At 42.1% G+C, this 24,324-nt stretch overlaps 1 long non-coding RNA gene across 5 annotated transcripts; it reads right to left on the bottom strand.

The window, feature by feature from the left end:
* Nucleotides 1-502: 502 nt before the first annotated feature.
* Nucleotides 503-23,569, bottom strand: LOC108507005. 5 transcript variants are annotated; one of them, XR_001877931.1, is made up of 4 exons: nt 23,466-23,550; nt 19,359-19,409; nt 11,216-11,333; nt 503-656 (listed from the first exon to the last, which is right to left on the bottom strand). It is a non-coding gene; the product is annotated as an uncharacterized LOC108507005 (long non-coding RNA). The 5 variants fall into 5 exon arrangements; XR_001877934.1 differs by lacking the exon at nt 503-656 and adding an exon at nt 2,700-2,945 and having other exon boundaries at nt 23,536-23,569; XR_001877929.1 differs by lacking the exon at nt 503-656 and adding an exon at nt 2,700-2,945.
* Between the last annotated feature and the right edge of the window lie 755 nt (nt 23,570-24,324).

Consider the following 24,324-nt stretch of genomic DNA (forward strand, 5'->3'; position numbering starts at 1 on the left):
GCAGCAAACACAGGAGCAGCCCACATTATTATGGCTGCATGAAACATTTCATTTCACATTCACAACACTGGAGCCTTCCCAGTGCTCTGCCATACAGACAGGCTTGGTCTCCCTCCGTGGAGTCAGAGCCCAGTTTTAAAATACATTCCCCACAGATTGGCTGTTTATTGAAAATAAGTCAAGGCCGTCAAGAAGTAATACTGCCAAGGTCATTGAAGAGTATAGATTTAAGGGACCAATTTATTTACATTTTATTTCACAATGCAGCAAGAGAGCACCATCAGCTTGGCTTCTTTGAAAGCCTAGAAGGATTTTGTTAGGCTATACCTGTGTTCACCTACCTCCTCTGGGCAGGGAATTAAGCTCTTACCTCCCATAAAACTGTCCCAAGCTCAGGGGAAAGCACTCTGCCATGGATGTTCAGTCCCTCCAATTGCATAAAAGAAGAAGTTCACAGAACAAAAGAGTGTGACATGCAATTTTAGTGAGAGAAAAACCTTGTTGCTCAGCCATTAATAAATATTCAGTGTGAAGCAGATAAACACAGAGGGAGTTTTTCCTCCCCACAAAACGTGCTTGATGGCAGGGATATATTCACACTGCTCTCTGACTCAGCTCGCAGCCCCTTCCTCATAACCTCTAGAGTGGGCACTCTCCTGAAAAGTACAAATTCAAATCTCCTTTAGCAGAGGACACATACTGAACCATCAGTAACACAAGTAAATAAAAACAGTAATGAACCTATATTTACCATATCCCAGGTGAATATCACTGGGATATTAAAGGAGGGAAAACACACAAGCAAGCACACTCCTTCCCTTCTATGTTATTGCCCGATGCACCAGGCATAACCCTGAAAGCACTTCCTGGATCAAAGTCCTGGCAGCCAAAGAGGGGCATAAATTGGATCAGAACTCCTATGCAATATGGCCTACCTATGAGGAATGAGGAAGCATTAGAAATCCCTAAAAGCAGATTTTGCTATGCCAAATCAACTGTAATATCAAAAAGAGACTCTGAGCATATAAGGGCCTTTTTAAGGTTGGGTATTAGCTGAGTCACAAGTCAAGGAGTTTATAGTTTTGACTCATATATTTCTTGCTAAAAGCTTTTTGTGGTAAATAAATCCTTCACACCTTTTAGTGTCTACAGGTCAAGATCATACCTATGTACCCACTGGGATAGAGAAGCAGATGCCCAGCGGGATTCTAAAATCTCAGACTCCTGCCTCACCACAAGTTAAGTGCAGTACATTACTGAAAATACCTGTGGATGCCTTTCTACTTCTTTAAATGCCTGAGTGTCTCCAAGTCCAAGGCCACTTTTGCTACCAATTCTGAATTGGTTAAATGCTTTAGAGGAGGAACACCCTGCAGTTCTACACATTTGGGTGTCAATACATTTAGGGCAGGGCTGTTGGAGTTGCCCAGAGGTCTTTGGCTCAATAGTCCACCACAGAGAAAGCTCCATGAGCATTGCGCAGTGGTCAGCTAGCTGTGAGACTGTTATTTGTCCTGGGCCAAATCCTGAAATCCTTACAGGAACTAAACAAAGGAGCAGGCTTCATGACACCTGCCTACACAAGGCTGGTTTCCTGTAACCCGACTGGGTGCACGCAAAAGGCTGTTAGCTGGGAGTTCGTGCCTCCCATCTGTAGCAGCTTTTGACACCTACTCTGTACAGCTGCTAGCAAATGTGGGATAAATAGACTTTCAGGGCGAGGTAAAAATAAAGTAAAACAAACAAACAAAAATATTTCCAACCCCGTGTTAAATCTGCTGCAGAGGCACTAGGGGGAGAGCTAGAGCACTTTATGGGTTTGGATTTTTCCCATCTCCTGGTTATTTCATCATTTCCACACGAAAGAAGGGCACCTACGCACTTATTTTAATTAAGACCCCAAAACTCGTAACAAGGCTTATTTTGCATGAGGTACAAGAAATTGGACATAGATGTGCACACAGATGCATGATTGCTGTAAACGTATATCTTAGGAATACATTGCATTTCTCCTCTTTCCGCCTTTTCACCCCTGCTACTTTCACTTGTGAGCAGAAGAAATGTTTCTAACTTCTCATTGTCTACTTACATTTGTACCACAACTTCCTTTGCTCAATTATAGCTCCGGGAATGACTTAATAAAGTGCTCGCAAGCTGTTTCCAGTTATGACATAAATATATTGATTGGGGAGCACAGTCTTTTCTTTTTCACGAGTCACCATCTGCAGCAAGCACCTTTATTGCTGTAGCAAATATACTGTAGATAAAACTTTAGCTAAACTAAGTCTGTCAATTAACTGCTGCTAATTAGTTAGTCACAATTATTTTATTTCAGAAAATAGACTAAATGGAACATTTTCACCTTCTAAAATTGACACTGGGAATAAAATGAGGTCATGTCTTCAGTAATTCAATACTAAATTATTTTTCAGGCTGCAGTGCTGTACAGTTACTGCATGGTAATTAAGAATCAGAGGATCTAGGTTCAAATTGCAGTCAATTTTCCGTATACTCTTGTGAGGTGATTACATATTACCAGGTCCACTTTATAAATGGTAAACTAAAACACAAATATTATTTATAATTTGTTAGAAGCAGACAAAAAAAAGCAAATCTGGGACTAGAAGATCTATAGGAGTCCAGTTAAAAGGCTACAAGGGAGAAAAAAAGCAATGACCCAATTAACTAAAAGTGCTGCAAATTGTTCATGTATTTTACATGCAGAAGAAGACTAATGCAGAAGCCTGCTGGTCTGCATAACATGAGCAGTAGAATTCCAGTCTTTTAAGTACCCTTAGTAGACATTTTTTCCTTCCCCATTTTACAAACAAAAAGTCAAGGGTTATAGTTCCTCAATAATGTAGCATCTAGTTTCTTGAAGAGTCCTTCTGTGTTTCAAGCTTCTCAGCATATAGCTGTTTTCATTAATATGGCATTTCACTGACCTAGACAATGTAAAGTGAAAATAAGAGCAACAAATTAGTGCATAAACACTGAAATTAAAGTTTCATTCATCTCATTAATATTTTACTAGTAACACTGTCTACTCCCTGCTGCCATTACCCAGTCAGTAGGCAGTTCCATCACCACCTCACTTAGACATGTTTCCAGTACATGAGAAGCAGAAATTAGATAAGTTAATCTTTCCTCCTGACTGTTGTGTAGCCAACTACACTCATGTCTTAACCTAGTTTCCACCTGATCTTACGCAGCTCACTTTGAAACTCCTTGCAAAAATCCTGACTTGACATTTACCCAAAGAAGACAGGCAGACCATGCTTTCAATTTCAGCCACAACAAAACAGATAAAATAGGTCTCCTCCCTTGTTTTTCCACCATATATCTACTTATTTAAAGGCAGAGTTTATCTGATTTCTCAGGGAGCCTACACCTCCACCAGAACTCAAAAATGGGGCAGCCACTTCCCTGCTCATCTGCAGCAAGGAGGCACAGGTGTGGTTCTGCAAAGTCAGACACCTGCCATCCCCAGCCTGAGTGGGTTTTGATTTTAATTTTTTTCCTTCAAGGAGAAAATGCCAATACCTGTTTCATTTGCAAAAGTTTGTATGCTTTGTGCCTGAATTATACATTGGTGCAGGTACTAAATGCAAGCGTGAGGGTATTCTTATTTGCCCATGCATTCACTGAGGTTTGTGCATGTAAGCTGCAATAAAGCAACACTGCTGGCTGATGGCAAACAGTGTATGTGCAGTTACCTGACCAGTAACCTAAAGGAGACCTTATGCCTCTTAAAGTAGTGCCCTACCCTCCTACAGCACTATCTAGGCCACATATAGGTATTTAGAACTTCATTCCAAATTTGGATCTCTCAAATCTTTCTTGTAGCTGAGGATGTGCTCAGTTTGAGAGCTCCAGTTTCAGTCCTCACTGCAGCAGCAGCAGGTTTCCAGATCAATAAACAAATGTGAACTGAGTGAATAGCTGTGAAACTTCTATGCCTAAAAAGTTCCCCCTACTCTCCCAAAATTGTATTTTTGCATTACACATTTCTCAGTTCCATTACTTCACTAAATAAATAGTCTGAGTTTCTGGTATGAGTAAGACTAATAGCTAGACTTAGTTTCAGTATGCATTCTGCTACCTCCATGGTAGCAGAGGCTGACAGGTGTTCCTAGTGTGCAGTTAGCAAGGTGGCTTTCATTTTTTATTTTGGGGGAAAGTCATTGCAGGGATGTTGATGTACAACACTGCAGGGCAGGACTCCACAATGCAACCCAGAACTTTGGTCACAGCCTTGCCCTTTTTAATCTCTCTGAGGTGGTTACACTGGGCTCCTGGCTCGAAGCAGTGACGTGCTACATTTAATGCCACTCACTGTGCACTGCAGTAAGGGGCCGCTACCAAGGGCAAGCTCCTAATCCATTCTGTAAAGCCCTGGGAGCATGCAAAAAGTTTCAGAAAACAGTTGGTTGCCTGTTCTTCCTTCATCTGCTGAAAGGATTTGTACGTACTCCCTTCCACTCAAATAGAAGTCAATGCATGACAGGCCCCTACACACAGAGAGATCTTGAGGTTCTGTAATTCAAGGGTATAAAAGAGTGTGCAAGTTCAAAAGCTGTAAGGCAGCATGTCCAACAATTCACAGGTCCATGAAAATTAATCATTTAATCAAGATTTTCACAGTAGCTTTATGAGCAGTATTTTGATTTGCTGTGAAGGAAAGAGGCATGTGAAGGGTTTAGTTGCTCAGCCTGGAGCCAGACTCTGCTTACCTGGGTGAAGAACTAATACTTGTCACTGTTTTCTCTGAACACTGAAGTCTATTTTTATTTCTCATGTGATAATAGTGCACAATGGTGTCTCCGGTGTGCCTTCCACTTAATGTATTATCTACTGCTGTCAACTTAAAAAAGCCTAGGACAAAGCTCATAGTTTCTTTTGCAGCTCTTATCCTCAGGGCTTATGAAGTAAATCAGTACGTGGCTCTGCGCCTCCAACCAATTTCAGCATTAAGAGCAAATAGATAGTATAGCTAATTCTTTCCTTCTATGTACCAAGTTACAGTCAGAGTCAACTCACTGGTGTGAAGTTTTCTGTTTTCTGCTATCAAAACAGAAAATGAGAGAGGAATAGAGCTACCCATATAGCATGCATCTTGGAGAAACTAAAGACATGCTGCACTTTTGTTGTTCCTTATCGAACACAGCAGTAATAAAGAGGCTTATTTAATTGTGAAAAGACAACATTTGAAGAGGTATCCTGTTGCTATGAGGAAGCTTGCTTTTGTGCAGTGTATTTCTTTCAAAGTAGAGTCTCTAAGTGCCTTGCAGTATTAAATACATCAGCCGAAGAACTAAATAATAAATAAGGGCAGGGGAAGACAGACCTTTTATAAAAGCTTGCTCTGTCTCTAAGTGGTCATTTCTTTTGTTTTTAAAGAGGATGTACACTCCTCCCTCCCTGCCCCCCCCCTCAAAAAACCTCTCAAATTGCTTGATGATAAATATTACACCTATTTATACACTCCATTTCTCCGCATATAAGTGCACACAATAAGAGGAGGTGTGGATGTTCAGGAAGTCAGTTTAGACATGGATGATTTCCTTGGGTTTTACTTGCCTTAATTGTGTGACTCTTCCAGCGACCAGTTTCTGTAGCAACTGCCACCTCACTAAAATTATGCTGTCTCACTGTCACTGGACAATGTTCAGAAGGTACACACATTTAACAAAGACAGGGAAGACCTTCCATGTGATGTTTGTGGGCTTTCCTCAGAGTACCTCCACTCTTGGAGCACCTACACGTGCTGTGTTTTTACAGGCACTGGAGTTCAGCAGCCTGGTCTGCTGACAGTGACTTTCCTTCTTGTTTAATCATGCACTGCTTGCAGCCTTCCAGCTTCCAAACCCTATGGTGGTTTAAATTGGATATTAAGAAAAATTTTTTCACTGGAAGTATTATTAAGCATTTGAACAGGCTTCCCAGAGAAGTGGTTGATTCATTATCCCTGGAGGTATTTTAAAAATGTGTCAGACGCAGCACTAAGGGACAGGGTTTAGTGGTGAAATCGGCATTGTTAGGTCTGTGGTTGGACTCGATGATCTTGAAGGTCTTTTCTAACCTAAATGATTCTATTATTCCTTTCTATGATTCTGTGGCACCCTATTGCTGTCCATCACCCTGTTGTCTCAAGGCAGGTAGAGGGACCTGTTGTGCCGCTTTGCTGCAGTAACTCCAGGTCAGTTCTACAGTACCTGGCTTTGGGATTTTCAGTTATGTTGTTGTAAAGCAAGGAATTGAACTGCAGGTTGTAAAATCTACCCATGGAGCAGCATAAATACAGACTGCAGATGAGCCCCAGCCTTGCACAGCTATGCATAATCAGTCCCTGAACTAGTCAGGGTGTACCTCCACAAGACAGTACTCTTGTGGGGAGTCTAGTATGCAAAATCCTTGCTTTTCATGAGGTACACACTGCAATGGGAGATGTTCAAATAATCTCCACGTAGTGCATCACAACTGAGTTCAAAGCTGAGTTTTAAAACAGATCAATTTGAGAGCATTTATTCACATGAGAAACTGAGTGAAAATAGTGGTTCTAATTATCTGTTTAATTTTTGAGATATCCATCTAGAAAGTAACACCTCTCTCATACAGCTTGAGAATTCATGTGTCCTGTGCCTTTACCCAGGAACACCCACAAACCAGGAGGGGTGGATTTGAGTTTCAGGGCATCCATTCTCTTCTCCTTCCACTGGTGTGGTATCCTTACAGCAAAGGCAACAGTGGAAACGGAGACCTCTTGCTTATACAACTTTGCTTCTCTAGAAGCTCATGAGGGTATTTACATATGACATTGTGTGACAGCTGAATAATGCTTTTAATAAAAACATAACTCAGTGTCATCAGCCTGGTAACTCTGCTTTTCATAACATGCTTTATCAATGTCAGGAAGCTGTCAAAAGCTATAAATGGCACTGAAGGAAAGTGCTAATGTCGTTTCCCCAAGTCTCTGATCTACATAATGGGAAAATATTAACACGGAGATATTAAACACAAGATACTTCTGGTTCTAAATGTGCAGGGATTTTAACTCAACTGAATTGTTTAGAGAACATGGACAGATTTTTCAGCCAGCATGAATCAGTGTAGTTTATATTGACTTCAGCTTAAACAAGCTGACTTCTCCTGGGGATGCAATACAAATATTGACAAATCTGCTGTTACTCATTGGAAATAGTGAGTTGGGCAGAAACAGATTCAGCATGTGGCCACACAAGGCCAATTCAGTCTCAGCTGGGTTTTGAATTGGAGGCAATATTAGAGGACTGGTTAAGTCGTTCTCCAGAAAGCCCTAGAGCAAGTCAGGGTGCTGTGAGGACCTCGGTGCTCCTCCATGGCAGCATGGCCAGCAAAGCAGAGCCCTCACCCATAAGGGGCCAAGGATGCTAAGAAGCCAGGGCAGGATCAGGTCCAGGGCAGTAATTGGCATCAGACACAGCTGGGTGGTCACCAAGCAAGTCCACAGCAGCAAGACACACACGTACAAGGGAAAGTCAGGAAGCTGAGCCAGTGGAGCTGGATCAGGGCCAGAATCACAGCAGCCGGAGCCAGGGCACAGTCAGCACTGCAGCACAGCAGCAATGTAGCACAGGTGGGGGCCAGGGGTACAGCAGGAGGAGTAGGCCTTTGCTTCCGTGTTTCTTCACCACAGCTCTTATCAGCAGAGGCATTGACCTTGGACATAGCCAGCTATGCTCTAGAAGGGGATTTGCCCAGAGTCCTGGCAAGGAGGAGGTTCAGTTTTTCCATCCCTGTTTAGAATCATAATTTTCCTCACCTTCTCCTAATCTCCTTGGACAAATAGCAGTCAGGAGAGAACTAATTGTTGACTGAGTTCACAATAAAAGAAGAAAGCAAGTGTATTTTAATTTTAAAAATACATCTAGAGGATTACAAAACAGCTTCAGATAGCAGTAGAGCTTTTTAACATTCTGTTTGCTCTTTGCAGGGGGTATGAAAACCCAGGGGGTTATCCTTGTAGAGAAAGTAATCCATTTAGAGGAACTGGTCCATCCTTGGTGAAAAATCACACAAAGTACATGTTATTGCTACTATTGCTCCCACTACTAAACATATCTGCCACTTTGGAGGGGCTGGGCTGTTAATGTGACTTTAATGCCAAGTAAGGACAGGCATCCCAGGTAGGCTTGAAGTGGATGGGCAGCCCAGTGGCTTCCCTCACCCCTTTGAAGGTCCCTGCACAGAGACTCCCAGGAACAGCTCTGCACAACAGTGCTGGGTCTGGATCCAGCAGCACTGTATAAAAGTGCATATGGAGCAAGCTCTCCTTCCCCATTCTTCTCTACAAATGCTGACACATCTGGAAAGAAAAAAATACTGATTCATGTGGGTGCTTTCATTTTATTCATTTTATTGATTTTATGCTATTTACAGGCATAAGTGTGTGTGGTGATAGGAAAGTAACGGTGAAGGTAGCAGACACATTGAGAGCCAGAGAGGGCCCAATTATAGTATTACATATGCTGATTTTTCAGTGTTTGTCACATGACTTAAATATCAGCAATTTGGAGGTGAGCAGTCACATGCTGTAAATGAGATGGAGCACAAGTTTGGTTTGAAGAAAGGAAAAATTAGAGAGTATTCAGAATCAGACAGGGAGATCTGACTCAGAGATTAATTCTGATGCTTCATGGGACTCCTCACTGGTGGAATAGCTTCTCAGTGTCTGCCTTAGGAAGAGGGAGCAACCTGCCTGCTTGTGGAGGCCAGCGATTCCCTCCTGAACCAGCAGGAATCTAGTATCTCTTATCTGCTTCTAAGGATGGAAAGAGACATTTACAGGGACCTGATCCCACCAGAGAGCAGTTTTTCAGACATGGTGCCCTGAAGAGCTTCAGGGACTCCTGCAGGAGAAAGCAGACAGGGCCCTAGGGGTGTATGGAGCTGAATGCCCAAGTGAGTGTTTGAAGTAACCACTGTCAGAGAATCTGGATCCAAAATGATTGAATGCCCAGGGCTCTTCTTTTCTAGATGCATCATGGTTTGTGATGGAATGGGAGATTGGGAAAATTAGGGACATTTTTCCCCCATCCTCATTCCACACATTGCTAAGATCCAACAGATGCCTCATAAACAGCTCTTTCTCAGCACCAGCTGGTACAACCTCAAGCCTGGATGTTGCTGTTCAATCTGTGTACGTCAAGACCAATATTTGGTACATGCTGGCTTTTTATATGGGATAGGAAGTAACTGCAAAGTTTTAGGTGTAAAATAATACAACTCAGGAATATTTCAGGAAACCTGAAAAGTTACATGAAACGATCAGTGCAAGAGCGTCCAATCATTCGGCTTTCAGAAATTCACTGAGTTAGACCTGCATTTCTGTGTGCAAAGCTTAAAAACATGACTATGTATATTTACTGATCTAGCAGTTGGAAAATTGCTGTGGGAAATTAGCAGTTTGAACTTTTTTGAATTCTCACATATTGGTTGCTCTAAGAAAGGTTCAGGTATGGCAAAGAGGCTTGTCACTGCTGCAGTCTCACATACAGAATACATGAAGAAAAATGAGGCAAAAGTGTGTGTGTAAGAAATTTTTCACAATTAGGTAACCTCGAAAGAGACTATGTTGGCCCTGATTTTACCAGAATGGAGGATCAAATGGGTTTAATGAAAGGTAAATAATTCACAATAATTGTCTCCCGTGTTTTCATCTTCCCCCAGAAGAGAAGTTTTCCCAACCCATAGCAGGAAATAATGGTCCAAGAGAGAAGAAGCAGATAGGGAAAAGCAAAGCTCTTGTAGATAAAGCCGTTGTAAATGTTGCTGTGGCCTGCAGTGGGATACTTCTCTGCAAAACTTTGAGAGCTAATCTGTCCAAGAGTTCACCTTGATTAAGTCATGGGGAATTCCAAAGTAATCAGCTCCTGATTAAATTCAGAGGAGTTGGATAATCTGATGCTTTGTACTCGATCTATTCTACTCTGGGTATCCTGCTTGCCTTACTCTGTGTTACAGGAAGCTAAGTTTGTTTCCTCAAACTGATGGAAAGAGGACTGACATGGGATGGAGGCAGATCACGTGGAAAAGACTTCAGGGACAAAATGCCAGGCCACCCAGCTCTTTATCTGAAGAGAGCTAAAAGAAGAAGGCATCCTAGGCAAATGATTACTAAGCAGTAACAATGCATTCGAGCCACAAAAAATAAGTGACTGCAGGGATCCCTTGCTTCACTTGACCTAAATACACACATATTTCTTCTTTGAATATTTTATAGTGCTCTGGCTTGTAGCTTGCATTCCACTTCCATGCCTTGGTTTGAATGTTGTTTTCCTGTGTCATTTGGAAAAGTCTCAAGAGAGAAAAGATAAGAAAACCATTTTTAAAAGAAAGAAAAATTAACAAAATGGGCATTTCCAACCCTAGTATCTGGGGCAACAGATGGGATGGTGAAAAATACGCCTGCAGGGCAAAGTTCTGCTCCAATCACTTTTGTGCCCACAGCGGACAGTTTTAATTTAAAGCACTGTGGATTATGCGCTATGGAGCTACACTTTGTTAATTTATTATCCTTCATGTTAATCCGGTGTATAAATCATGACAACAGGCAAGTGTGTAGCAAAAGGTGTAGACTGCTCTGTCCTAGCAAGCAAGCAGACTTAGAAAATGTGGGAGTTTTTTAAACTGACATGTAAAGTTTTCTTCATATTTGAACCTCCTAATCTGTGTTAAAATATCCCATGAGCCCACTACCAGTCTTCTAGAGAAAAGATAGAAACTACCGTATATAAAGTGGGGGGAGGGAAAGTTTGATAAATAAAACTATTTTCAGTATCTAGTCTCTAAGAATTTATTAGGATGAGGTAAAGAAAATGATTCAGAATTTTTGGCTGGCCACTTTGTGATAACACTGAGTCAAAAATAGAAGGTTTTTCTGTTGTTGTTGTTTTAATAACTCTATGCTGTGTTGGTATGCACAGTGATGAAGCCTTCCCTTTCCCATTCAACACACATGAAACCACGCACATGCATGAAACCAGCATCTCCATCATGAGTTTCATTTCTTTCTGGATTAGGTTTCTGCCATGTACCAGTTGGCTCACCTCTTTAGGAGCATTAATCACTTATATTAAGCAGATAAAACAGGCAGTGTGAATTCCCCTTGAGTAGTTCCCTATCTGAGTATTGTCTGTGAGCATTCACATTTTTTGCATTTGAGCAGGACTCTTACCTCTGATTTCAAGCCAGGTATGTCTTCATATATGGCAAAGTGGCCTGGAGATCACATGAGTATCTCAGAAAAGTGTACAAAACTTGTTCTCCTAGATGCCTACTTGCAGCTACTGGAACTGTGGAATGATACAACAATATGTAAATTACTTACTGGATCTACAGTTAAAATGATACTGTAAGAAAACACTGCCTTGCTGGGGGAACAGTTCCTGGATGTTTCCTGCAATATGTGAGGAATCAAAAGGAATCACCAAGGACTGCAGAACCATCTTTGTGTACAACTCACGTGCAGCCACGTGTAGCTGAATTTCTTTCAGCTTATATAGAGTGTTGGTTGTGTCCACCTATAGAAGGATTTATCATCCACACATATGGTGTCCACCTATGGGTGAACAAATGATCATGCATATTTAAAAGGCTTTTTCATTTGGGGAAGATGAAAACAGGAGCTCCTGCAGCAGAGTATGCACAAAGGAAGTATTTCACAGAGGTATCAATCAATAAATGAGGAATTGCTTTGGGCATATTTCAACCATAGCAACTGTGCTCATCTGAGAGGAAGACTTTGATCCACATCAGTGAAAAGTGGCATGCAGAAAGTATGTGGGAGGCATACGGGAAGGATGGGTGAGGCATGTAGTAGAGAGCAAAATAATTAGAGAATGAGAAGTGTTCAAGGATGCTTGTATATGATTAAAGTAATAAAAACAATAATAATAAAAAAAATTAAAAGACCCTGCTTACACATAAAACTTACTAGCTATTCTAGGGAAAGTGGGATAATGAGTAAAGTGCAGCATAAGTGGTCAAAGATGCCTAAAAAATGGGGTTTATTTCTGGACTTCAAGCACCGCTGGTATAATGCATACAAAACCATTTGACTGTCTTGGACAATGTGCTAGAATTCCCAAGCCTAATGATTTGAAAAATCACTTGCTTCTTCATTGCTAAAATCTCAGCCCATTACAATTAATCACCTGCTTGCATGTTGCCAGATGCAGACATTCCTTTATATCCCAATAATAACTTTCTACTATTTTTCTTCAGATAACAGGCAAGCAATAAATAGATGATACACCTATCCACAGGTTGCTGACTGATTTAACTAGGTTCTAGGTTAAAAAATTAGAAGATTGCATTGCCAGTAAGTCTTTACCCTGCATTCCCCTGCAGATGTTTGGAGCAAGAGTAACATCCAGTGGTCAAAATGTTAATTGCATTATATTTGGGCATTGCATGCTGGCAGAATCTTAACTGCCGCATCTTTCTTGCAACAAAAAAGCCGGTGAGTGCAAGCCTTGAAGACTTGGAGATCATGCTTACATTGCACAAAGTAAACTACGTGGAGTAACACATCAGTATTCCTACAAGGTTGGTGTGTTTTTCCTGCTCGTGCCAAGTGAGATGTACTGACCTTTAAGTTTGTAAATGCTAAGACTGAGGACTTTCTGGATGGATAAATGCACCTGCACACAGATACCATGCACCAGGCCATATTCTAAGGAAAGAGGGAGGAAGGGGAATGGGAGGAATGTGCTATAACCTTGGTCTGATGTCTGTGGAACAAAGCCCTGAGCACAGGGTAGTGCAGACTTGTCCCTTGCTCAGGAACCTCAGGCACCAGGTACAGCTGAAAACAGCAGAACTCTGTCCTGGAAATAGGATGTCAGCACTGCAGGGAGGCATAGGTGGAGTTTGACTCCTACAGTCAGGGTGGTAGGAGAGGGGATGTCCTTAGAGGAGGCTGAGACCTATCTGATTATTGGTGAAGGCACAGAGTTTGAGCCGTGGGAGGTGGAATCTGCCTTCCTCCTCCTCAAATGCTCTTTATCATCACCTGGCCTGAGCTGTGAGAAATAGGGTCAAAATAGGAGTCCCACACTGAGAGGACAAGCCTTGCTTGTGCTTTGTGGACTATAAGAAACAAGTGCCCTCAGATAAAGACTCTGCATATGCTCAAGGGCATGAAGAAAGGAGGTGAGTTTCTACTCTCAGCCAGGAGAAGCAGCTTAATTAATATCACAGCAAGTTAGGGAGCTGCCAGGTGTTCGTGGGGGAGCAGTAGGTTTAATCTTCCCAGCAACACAGAACATTACCAACCAAAGAGCAGGGAGCACCTTGTCTGGTCAGGAAAAAAAGACCGTGAAGACAAGAGCATGAGACCAGGATGTCAGAAATCTATCAGGTGGTAGCTAAAGTTAGACATTTAGGGCTAATTTTTCCCTGGAACTGCAATAAGGGATAAAAATAATAATAATTAAAAATAGGTTTTAGGACGTCTAATGTTCACATCCTTGTGCTGTGTCAGCACAGATGAAGAATTGCAGGACCGAACCTGGATGCAACTTTGCAGCTTTATAAGTGTGCCTATAAACTCTGCCTTTCATGGACAAGGTGCTCTGGTCTCCCCAGCACCAGCAAAATTGTTTTGCTGCACTCCTGTGGTCTTTCAGTGCACCATTGCTCTGTGACCTTCAGGCCATAAAACTTTTCTGGGGCAGTTAATGATTCTCCCTGCTCCCAGACAAACATTAGCCAAGGTAGAGGGGAACCAGCTGCAAGGTCTGTCTCACTTACTTTTCTTTCTTTATTAACGGCAGAAACTTTGCAGCTTTCGTGCACAACCATGATACCCCCAAGTGCTGCAAAGAGGAATTCTCCCTCATCATCTTTCCTATTGTGAATGTCTCCCCCCAAAACACTGTGAAAAGGTCAGACACTGAGGCATATAGAGGGAGAGTTCGTCCCAAGGGCAAGTATGTTATTCGGATTCCAGGCTGCCTCACATGCCTGTGTGGACATACTTTCAAAACTATTTCTGTCAGGTTCATACTATCTAACATGAAACAAAGCATCTCCATGAACAACAATATTTTACAGAAGAGCTTCTCACTGCTTCCCTAGGAACACATTGGGGATTTTCCACCTCAAATGTGTTCAGTGCAGCGGTGCTCTCTATGTTGTGCTGTGCTCTGCATGCCACACGATTGCTCAGCAAGTCTTGATGGAATACATGGCACAAGTAACTTCACTCCAGTTTTTGGAACAAACTGAAGGGTTCTTTTCTCCCCACCCCACCCAATTGCTCAGCAATCTTGATGGGATACATGCAACAAGTAACTTCACTCTAGTTTTTGGGACAAACTGAAGGGCTCTTTTCTCCCCACCCAACTGCTCAGCTAGGCTGTGACACTTTCAAACTGCCAGCAGACAGCTATAGGATGGCAGGTCTTCATGCTGTAATGGTGTTAGGGCACTAGATGCCATTGCTGGTGTCTCCAGATCTCTCAGGTGTTTTCTCCAAGGGAGAATGAAGGCCACAGAGCAGGTAGATGTAGAGTACAGGGTCATGTGAACCTCTGACACATAGGCTAATCCTCACTGTGTGGGAGCCCAAAGCACCATAACATCTTCTGTCTGATGCATGTTAACAAAGCTGCCATTGCTGCTCTTATCCTGAGATAAGAGTACCCCCTCCTCTCCTGCAGAAAGCAAAGAAGCCTTCTACTGTCTCACAGAGCAAAACTTGTTTAACTCTCATCTCTGAAGACAAGACTGAAAGCACCTGGGAAAATGAGATGTACACAGCATCTATTAACTAGAAGATTAAGGCTACAGAGCAGTACCTATTTCAGATCATAATTGTGCTCTGCATCCTGCACAACACATAGGAAAGCAAAGAAAAGAACTTTGCCGTGGCTGGGATGTAAAGGCTCAGTGACCTTCTAGAGGTTTTGATGTCCCCTCTGAAAACCTTACCATGTGGGACACATTATATGGAATGCATACATCCTATGGTGCACCACATTTGACTGTATTAGGAACCAGCAGTGGGGCCTGTTGTGCTTTTTGTGGCCCGTGAATATTGTCCCTGAGCTGGGGAACGAGGCCAAGGTGCATTCATAATCCATACAAAGGCTATCCTGAAAATGCTTTGTGAACGCTCCATGAGAAACCCATAGTGTTCATAAAAATATTCCTATGCTTAAACAGAATCCAACTGCAGTATACCTAAAGCACACCTACTAAAAAAGCAGCAAATGTGCAAACACTGATAACATGTACACTATGGAGACATTTAAATTAATGAATAAAAGTGATTTACACTGAGACAATGGAAGTTTGGGAAAGGGCTGACAGCTGCAGTGGACACGTTTTCTCTCCGACGCTGTGCAGGGATCTCTTCTGCTTGGAGCAGCACAGCTCTGAGAGATAGCAAGGTAAGAAGTTGGCTCATTCCAGGTTGCTTAGTTTCTGTGGTAACAATGCTAAAAATCACATCACATCCCATTCTGGAAAGCCATGTCCCAAGGACACTGCACATATATGCAAGACCCTAGAGGCAGTGAGTCCTTTTCAGACATTCCTCTCAGGTTTCATGGTATGCTGATACAGGAAAGCACCCTGGCATGAAGATCTGGTATCTAATGGGCTGCATTCTGGCTGCCTACAGCTTTACATTTTATTGATTCTTGGCAGAGGCTGCACTGGTTCTGTGGCTACAGAACTAGAAGTCTAATTAGAAGCATAAGCAAGGGAGGTCTAGGGGATCATCTGGGTGACAACTGCTTATGAAGGCAGGCAAATGGGTTCTAGGTGTTTGTACTCTGCAAGCTTTCTTGTCTATTAGACAACATGTTCTGAACCATATAACAACCAACACATGAAGTACACTCGTGAACAGTCAGAACCAGGCACAGTGCAGTGTCAGTGCTCATCACACCGCTGCCTCCTGCCAGTGTGCTCAGCCAAGGGCAACACAGGCATCTCTCCCCATCTGGCAAAAGGGAATATCTGTCTATCAGTAATGAGAGCACCTCGCTAGAGCCCTCTCTGAGTCTGAAATACATTTTATCTCCCCTGTGGCCATGATTAGATTCCTCATACAGTCATCAGTTCTGCTCTGCAAGCAGTTCCAGGGTCAGAGGGGTTTGTTGCTTTGCTTTGCAATGTGGTCCTTCCTTGCACTTTGCTTATTACCACAATAAGAACAACCGTAAATGTGATGCTACGTAAGAAAGGTTGTACTATAAAAAGCTTCTTAGTGAAATAATATTTTCACAGAAAGCAAAACAACTTGCTATGATTTGTGAAAATAATAAATTAACCCAGGCTTTCTATGCTGATTTTTTCTATGCTAATTCCCAGCACAGCCAAATAGCACAATTCACAGCTCTTTTGTCTGTAAGCACATTTCAAGGCCATTTAAGTAGAATGAGGTGTGGGTGCGTAGGCTGATTTGTTTAGTGTTTCCCAGCTGGTCCCATCCTCCTTTCTGTCCTTGAGTTTCTCAGCTATGTCTGAGATAAAGTGTGGTTTCACTCTGGGGTCTCATGCCAAAGTCCTGCTGCAGGGCAGCAAGGGCTGGTTTTGTCTACTACACCTCTGAAAGCCATTTTCCAGACTTGTCTTAGGCACCTGCAAATGTAACCAGAATAACCTGGGAGTGCAAAGTGATGCAGGAAAATGCTTGTAGTCGAACCAAATATTGTGATTTAGAGGTGCAAGGTAAGTGTTTCTCCAATGTAAAATTATTCCCAAACCAAAGAGCAATAAAATCTTTTGTCAGGTCTTCAATTCCACTGATGTCAGACACTGTTTGCACATACCCTTGCCTCTGAAATGCAGAAGTCTTTGGCCCATACAAAGGAGGTTTAAAGGTAAGGTCCCGGCCTGCAGGTGGGGCATTAGAACCATTGCATAATAGGTCCTCCTCACACCTTCAAATTCCTGCATATCCTAAACACATCTGCAAAATAGAGCCCCCACCTCTCCTACCCCACACTGGAGAGCAGCTGCAGTTTGTTGGGAAATATACTACAATTAATACTACAGAAAGAAGAGCAGGAGGAGAAACACTAGCTGCAAACATTAAAAATACTTTCCTGAAATAGATACTTTATCTAAAAACCTTGAGAGTAACATTTTATTTCTCTAAAGTTTAAATTTGTCACTAAAGTAGTCATGGGAATGCAGCACAAAAATTCTGTCACTGCTTGTGATTCAAAACAAAGTGTAGTTGTTCAAAATCTTTGAACCACTCCAGGATTTATAATACTTGTAAAGCTGGTTTAACTAGACTGGCAGAAGGTCAAGGTCTTGCTTTTAGAACTCAAATTTGAGTGTTACCCTGAACAAAGGCGTTCCTTTGAGAAAGAAGACCCTGTAGTGCAGACTAAGGCTGTTGCTTTTCTTTTTACAAGGAGACACTTTGTGACTGTGTGTTCTGTTAAATGTACCTGAGAGGATTTCATACACTTCTAGTTTCCAGGTCATCTCTTCCTCAGGAAAAAGGAATTAAGGGGCAGGGGACTTATGGCAGAGGCTGATAAAATCATGGTTGATGCAGAACATAAAAGCAGATAACTTTCTTTAAGAACACAAAAAATCACAAGGCATGAAACAAAACAGTTAAAACAAGGGAAAGTACTTCTTAGTGCCATACAGCATTAAGCTGTAAAGCTCCTCGTTACAGGACACCAGGAGTCTAGGAAGTGCTTATAAGTTCAGGGAAGAATTGGACAAAAAAAAGGAAGAAAAAGCCATCAAATACTGTTTAGTTTGAATCACCCCTTCTATCTAAGGTGGTCCCAAGGTGCAAATGTCTGTAGACCAGAAAAGTACTTCACATAGTATCTAAGTTTTTTTCCTGGGTTTATATTCTTCCTCTAGTACCTGCTATTGTTCAGTGCTTTGCTTTATGTAAAAAAGGGATGGAGATGAGGAACAACAAATCAAACATATAAAATTATAGAATTGCAGAGCTCGAACATGAGTACCCTCAACAATAGCTGCTGCTCCCTGCCAGTGAGCAGCTGAGAACTACCCCTTGGTGTACTGGCCACTGTTGACAGTTTCCCCTTTTAGGATGTCCAGCCCTAAAAATATTAAATGCCCTCTTCTCATCTCATTCTGCCCAAAAAAAGGGAATGCTGAATCGTGGCAATGCATAGTAGATGACAAACACTGGGAAATCTTTTATTTCCTTTCTCCTTTTTATTTTCTTAATTCACTGAAATATCCTCATTTCCTGAAATATGCAGCTATGACTCCCAGTAATTGAAATTTTTTAATTGCGGTTTGGGCTTTTTAGAAAGAGAGAATAAAGATTCATGTTAATTGTCTGCATGTTTCCCCATCCCAACCTCTACCTTGTTGCTGTGTTCATGGAGACCTGGGGCTGAGAAGGAAGGTAAGTAGGGATGGGATATTTTCGTTGTCATATATACAAGGTATGTTGTCTGTATCTTTAAAAGAGGGAAAGGACTAATCTAAGTGCCATTAAAATTTCTACGATTCTATTACCCTTTGCTAACCTTATACCCTTTCCAAGACTAGTCCCTATTTGTTTCACAGAACAGTGCTACTCGAGAGTGGCTGGAGCAGGAAACTGGTGTGCTCCCCTCCCTGCAGCACCAGCTCAATCACATCTGTCAGCATTGCAGAGGTACCCTCAGACCATGCAAGACCCTTATCGTACATAATCTTGATCCTAAGACTAAATTACACGACAACTGGTAGCCCAGTCTTTCAGGTCCTTGTGAGTATCTCCAAGAGCAGAATTTAAGTATTTGAACCACCTATGGGACCGAGCTCTGGAGAAGGGATTTGTGAATTTTCCATGCTTGGTTCAAGATGACTGTGAAAAGCACACAGTGTATTTTATCAGACTGGTCATTTCAGCTGGTCTCTCTCAGTTGCCACAGATGTGGTTACTCTCCCTGTTCTCCAGAGTCGTTCACAGCTGGTTTGTCACATGCTCAGGGAACCTCCCCACCGTAGAGATGCCACGTGTGCAGAGAACATTCCCCAGCTTCTCCCTCAGTGTGGGCAGATGTTGAAGCTGGCAGAAAAGCAGACCAAAGGCCTGTTTTTCTAGCTATCAGAGGGTGGTTATTATCTTCGCTCATATTCCTGCAGAGATGGAACACAGCCCCTCCACAACCTTTGTCGTTTCTCAGGGACCTGCTTCCTATCACAGCTCTGGTGGTGCTTAAGCAAGATGTAGCTCCAGGCAGATTTTGGCTCAGGATCTATTTTTGGCCCTGCTCCTTTTCAAGAATATAATCTGCTAAATTAAATCTAACATTTTCTCCCGAATAAACAAACCACTACATTTTTGCCTTTTGCTCCAAACATACCTTTTAATTATAAGGGAAGAGGGCTTGGCAAGTCCAGCTAAAGATGGACCCCTGAGTAAACAAACAAGCAAGTAAGTAAAAGAGCTCTTCATGAGGTTATCTTTAGAGAAAGGACTATTTTTAATCTAATTTTGAGATCTAGTTTATGTATAAGGTACCAAAATAGCAGAGCAGGAAATAATGAATATTCTGAGGCTAGGAATACCACACTCAGAAATTAAAATTTGTAACAAAAATGCAGCAGGGGGAAACTTCAAAGGATCTAATGAAGTCCACCACACAAGCCCCCAGTCTTTGAAATGCCACCAGATCAATACCTGTGTGAGAAGAACAACAGTGTTGCCTGAGAGCATTGTGATTTTTCCAGGTTCACTCTTTTTTTCTCTCCCCCCAAGAAAACCAGATGTAAATACAGATATTTTTTGCTTTAAATAACTCTTACAAGCCAATGAGATTTGCTTTGCATTTTTGAAATTCTGTAGAATGTGTTCCAATATTTAGTGTTTTCTTTAAAGCTTCCAGGAATTATTTGGTTGTGAGGAATTTAAACCTTTGGTTTACAATAGCATTTTAGCGAAAATATCTCCTTCGCATTTGAGAAAACCTGAAAATGAAAACTTTCAGCCACTAGAGTTAATTATTTTAAATTCTATAGTCAGATAAAGACACACTATCTCCTTTTATCCCTCAAAATGTATGTGCTGATTTTTGGAGCAATGGGTCTGGGGGTTCAACCATATTTTATTTGAATTTAAAACTAAGTTATTTACAAATCCTATTTGAAAATTACTTTACACTTTTACAACAGAAGAATCTATTAAAAATAATTAAATAAGAAGAATGTTTTACAAAATAATGAAAATTACAGTTTCAAACGTGTTGCAGAGTCTATGATATAATTCTTCCAATATGTATTGCAAAGTACTGAATGATTTTCAAAGGCAATAAAAACTCAATAGATCTGCCATTATAAGGAACAATATTTTCCTATTTTAGAGAATAATATTCCCAGCTTTTTCATCAGACCCTTGTTTGAAAAGTCATTTTAGCAGTTTAAGCTGAATCCTGAACACTACTGACTTGGCCAGGCTCAGTCCTTTTTGGAAAAATAAACCAAGTCATCACTGACTCCAGTTGCCATCATTTTGCCAAACCACTCACTGGGAAAAATCATGGCAGTGGTTCCAGTTAAGTTGTTTTTTGTTAATTGTTCAAATTAAAATATTTGTGTTGCATGGGTAAGACTTTTTGTTTTGTAAAATAGGTAAAAGCATCCAAATGGATAATTATGCTCTCCTGATCATTGATGCAGCAGCAGAAGAGGAAAGGAGAAAAATATTTTGTGATACTCTGAAATGCTAAGGTAGAATTGGTACAGTCAGTCACAAGATGAACCAAAACTTAACACAAGCTACTTTACAGTGTGAAACAATCAGTGCTTTAAAATGCTGGGCTTTGTGTGAAAGAGAAACAAGGAGAAAACAGCACTGAAGCTCTTTCTGAAACACTTCCAGTAGAGATGACTCTCTAATTTTGCCTGCCAGAGATAAGAAAGTATTTAATGACTTAATTAACCACCCTTCCCATGAAAACTATCACATTGCAAAATTTCCATGGCCACCTATGAAGTGTTCCCCAGGGCTCCCAGGAGCGGTGGCAGCGGGGCTGGGAGCCCTGGAACCCTGTCCAGCCCTTCCAGGCCAGGAAGGGGCAGGCAGCCAGAGACAGCATGGGGGAGCAGGCAGCAAAGCGAAGGGAGAGCCCTGCGGGGAGCAAGGGTGGCAGGGAGAAAGGATGGGGAAATGTAGCAAGTTCAAATGCATAAATAAATTACATGGGCAGATATAAGGGGGGGAGTGCAGGCACCACACTGCAGTTGATGTCACTCCAGTTCCTTGTTTACTCTTTCATTTACCTTATTGCTGAGAGTATGCAATTGCTTTTATTACAGCACTTGAAATAACTGGAAAAATAAGCAGCTTTGTGATTCAGAATAATCCTTCCCTCACTCAAATATTATCCCTATCATATTTCCACAGTACTAGAGCTCTGACACTGCTACCACTGGAACTCCATGTCTCAATACCTCCTCTGTCATTCATCCTCCCATCATTCCTGCTAACCCCCATGCCCTCCTTTTGAGGGGCCCCTCTGCCTCAGACCAAAGGTCTGCTGGCCCTGCACCACCTCAGAGGCATCTGAAGCAGCATCCACTGTCTCCAGCCCCACTGTGGCCCAGGTCGGATAGGGAAGGAACCACCTGCCAACATATGATGCACTCACCAGGACTAGAAGAGAGGAGTGAAAAATTTCAAGAGAAACAAAAAAATTTAAAAATCCCAGAGAAGATGAAGGGGATAAAAGCATTGAAGCCCTGAGGGCATCCACAGCCCTGCCCAGCCTTGTCAGCCATGCTGGGCTCCCCCCACCTGCCCAGGGCCCAGGACCCCCATCAGCCTGCCCCAGGCTACGAGCCACCACCCCCACAGCCCTCCAGCTCCCCACAGCCCTGCCCTGTTTGGCCATGGGTCCCACCAAGCCATGCCCATGTCCCAGCCTGTCCCCATCCCCAGGGAGGTGCCCACTGCCCAGGGCTGCCCTGGTACCCTCAGCACCCTGTTCCTGGCTGGGGCAGTGGGATGGGCCCAGCCTAGCAAGTGGGTGGGCTGTAAAGTCACCCAACAGGAGCACGGGAACCGACTACTGTGCTCACCATTTTCCTCTGGGATGTGAGGAAACCTGCCATCCAAGGGGCACTGAGGTGGCTGAGTCAAAGGAAGCCTTTGGCCCAGCCCTCCAGGACAATCTGAAATTCAAGAGCCAAGTTCCTGTCTTGCCTCTTCCCCACCTCCTATTGTTCCCAGTGTTTTCCTTTCTCTCTGAGCCCCTTCTCCCTTGGATCAAATCTGTCCTCTGGTGAAAACAAAGCTAAAATTCTGTCTCTTCTGGGTCCGTTTTTATTTCATGGAAACAGAATATCACATTAGCTACAGCAGTGGAGCCTTAGATGTTTTTTACTCTTTTCCTCCTTACGTAGCCTAAAGGAACGTTCGTTCACATCATTAACCACCCTAAAGGCTGTGCCAAAGGAGGTTTTAATGTTCTTTGTGGCTTGGAAGAAATTATATGATACTTTGTGCAAATGAAAGTGCTAGTAAATACTTCAGATGATCCATTCTAGATGCCTTTTGTATATTTACGGGCTTTTTAATAACAGGTTGAAGGTGCATAAGGATGGTTGTCACCCTAAGAATAAGCAGGCTCTCCTCTCCACATTCTCAATTCACAGTAAACACATTCAGCTGTGGCAGGATCATATTTCCACCCTAGATGCTGTAGCCCATTTATCCCATCAAAGTTAAGCCCGCAGAGCAAGCCTGTGAGATTCAGGAGGTACCATATTGAAGTCTGATAGAGGGTGTAAGAGCAAGGACACCTGAGAGAACACAAACACCTTCCCAATTAAGGGTCTGGACACCTCAGAAGAGGTTGCTGAAGGAACAGAAGAACAACGCTGCTCCTTTCTATCTCTTCTTCCTTGTGTGATTTGTTCCCATCTTTCATCAGCAGGATCTCTATTCCAAATATTTTTCTTCTTAACAACACCCTTTCCTTGGGCGTTTCTTCCCTAAAACCACATTGTTATTTCTTTGAGAACAAAAGCCCTTAACTTCTCTTGGCAGGATTAGGAAAGATGCAGCTTAAATTATCAAAAGTGATATTTCATTAATATGGCTAATATCAATTTCCCTATTCAACTATAATACAAGATAAGTTTCATTATTCTTCTAAGTCCACACAGTTTTCACAGATTCAAGTATGTAAATTAATTTGCAGTTTGGGTCTGTTCTTGTATTACACTTTCAGCCATAGCTGTGCTGACAGTCTGCTGATCAACCTATATTTCATATATCATCTTTAGAATGGCCTTGCTACTCTGTCACATTATTTATTTCTTTTTAAAATTTCCTGTTTCCCAGGAGAACGTGGAGCTTGGCTGTCTAGCCTTCCCTACGGTTCTTTCCCTTCCATGTTCATGTGCTCTAAAAGTAAACTTTTGCAATATTTAAAGCAAAGGTCTCAGAGAACAGACCACAGCCTCCTCACCAGCTCTAATTAATCCCTGGAGCAGATCACAGACTTCACAATAACGAGATGATAAGATTGAAGACCACACCTGGTGTGTACAAAGTTAAAAATGAACAAGCTGTGGAAAGGTGGTGGGTGTCTTTTATGACATCCAATCCTGGAGAGAATGTGGACAATTCTGTCAGCAGTTTTCCAGATATACCTTTAGGACTAACTTAAATTCTTTCCCTTTTTGTGCCTACGGGTATTGTATCAGTTCCCTTTGACACCCAAGCTCTAAAAAGCTCCAATAACTCTACAGAAAACTGCAGGGTGTAGTAGAGACATAGTTTTAACCAGTGCCTGCAGCTCAGCTTCCTCAGCAACTTATTTGTATGTGGTTCATCCCACAGCTGATATCTCAACACAGCTAAAGCTTCATCTTAGGCAGCTCTATTAGTTTCTAGCTCTACATGCTGTCAAGCATGTTCCAATCTGCTTCTCCCTTCCCAGCATATTGTGCCCCATTTCAAAGCTGATGTTTGTGGACAGAGAAGCCTTAAAAAAGATGAACTCAGAGCAGGATGTTCCCTGCAGAAATCAGAGGCAAAGGTTAAAGAAAAGGTAAGCTATAGTCCATACCTTGTTAAGACATAGTGTATTCAGGTTTTAAAAAAATGGTTTTGATGAGGCATGTAGTTTAAAAGTTGACCTGCTAGGCCAAAGGGCTTCCACACATCAAGAGATGTAGTTGACCTTGAGCTGTACACGCCATGAGAACCTCCCCAGCACTTCTAATTTTCTGAAGCTGGATAAATCCTCTCAGAAGTCTGTATTTGAAGAGGCTTTTGGCTTGGCACAATGATTTAATCACATTTCACAGACTTGACAGAATGTT

Source organism: Lepidothrix coronata, unplaced genomic scaffold, assembly GCF_001604755.1.
Source record: "Lepidothrix coronata isolate B3197 unplaced genomic scaffold, Lepidothrix_coronata-1.0 Scaffold235, whole genome shotgun sequence".
NCBI classification, from domain to species: domain Eukaryota; kingdom Metazoa; phylum Chordata; class Aves; order Passeriformes; family Pipridae; genus Lepidothrix; species Lepidothrix coronata.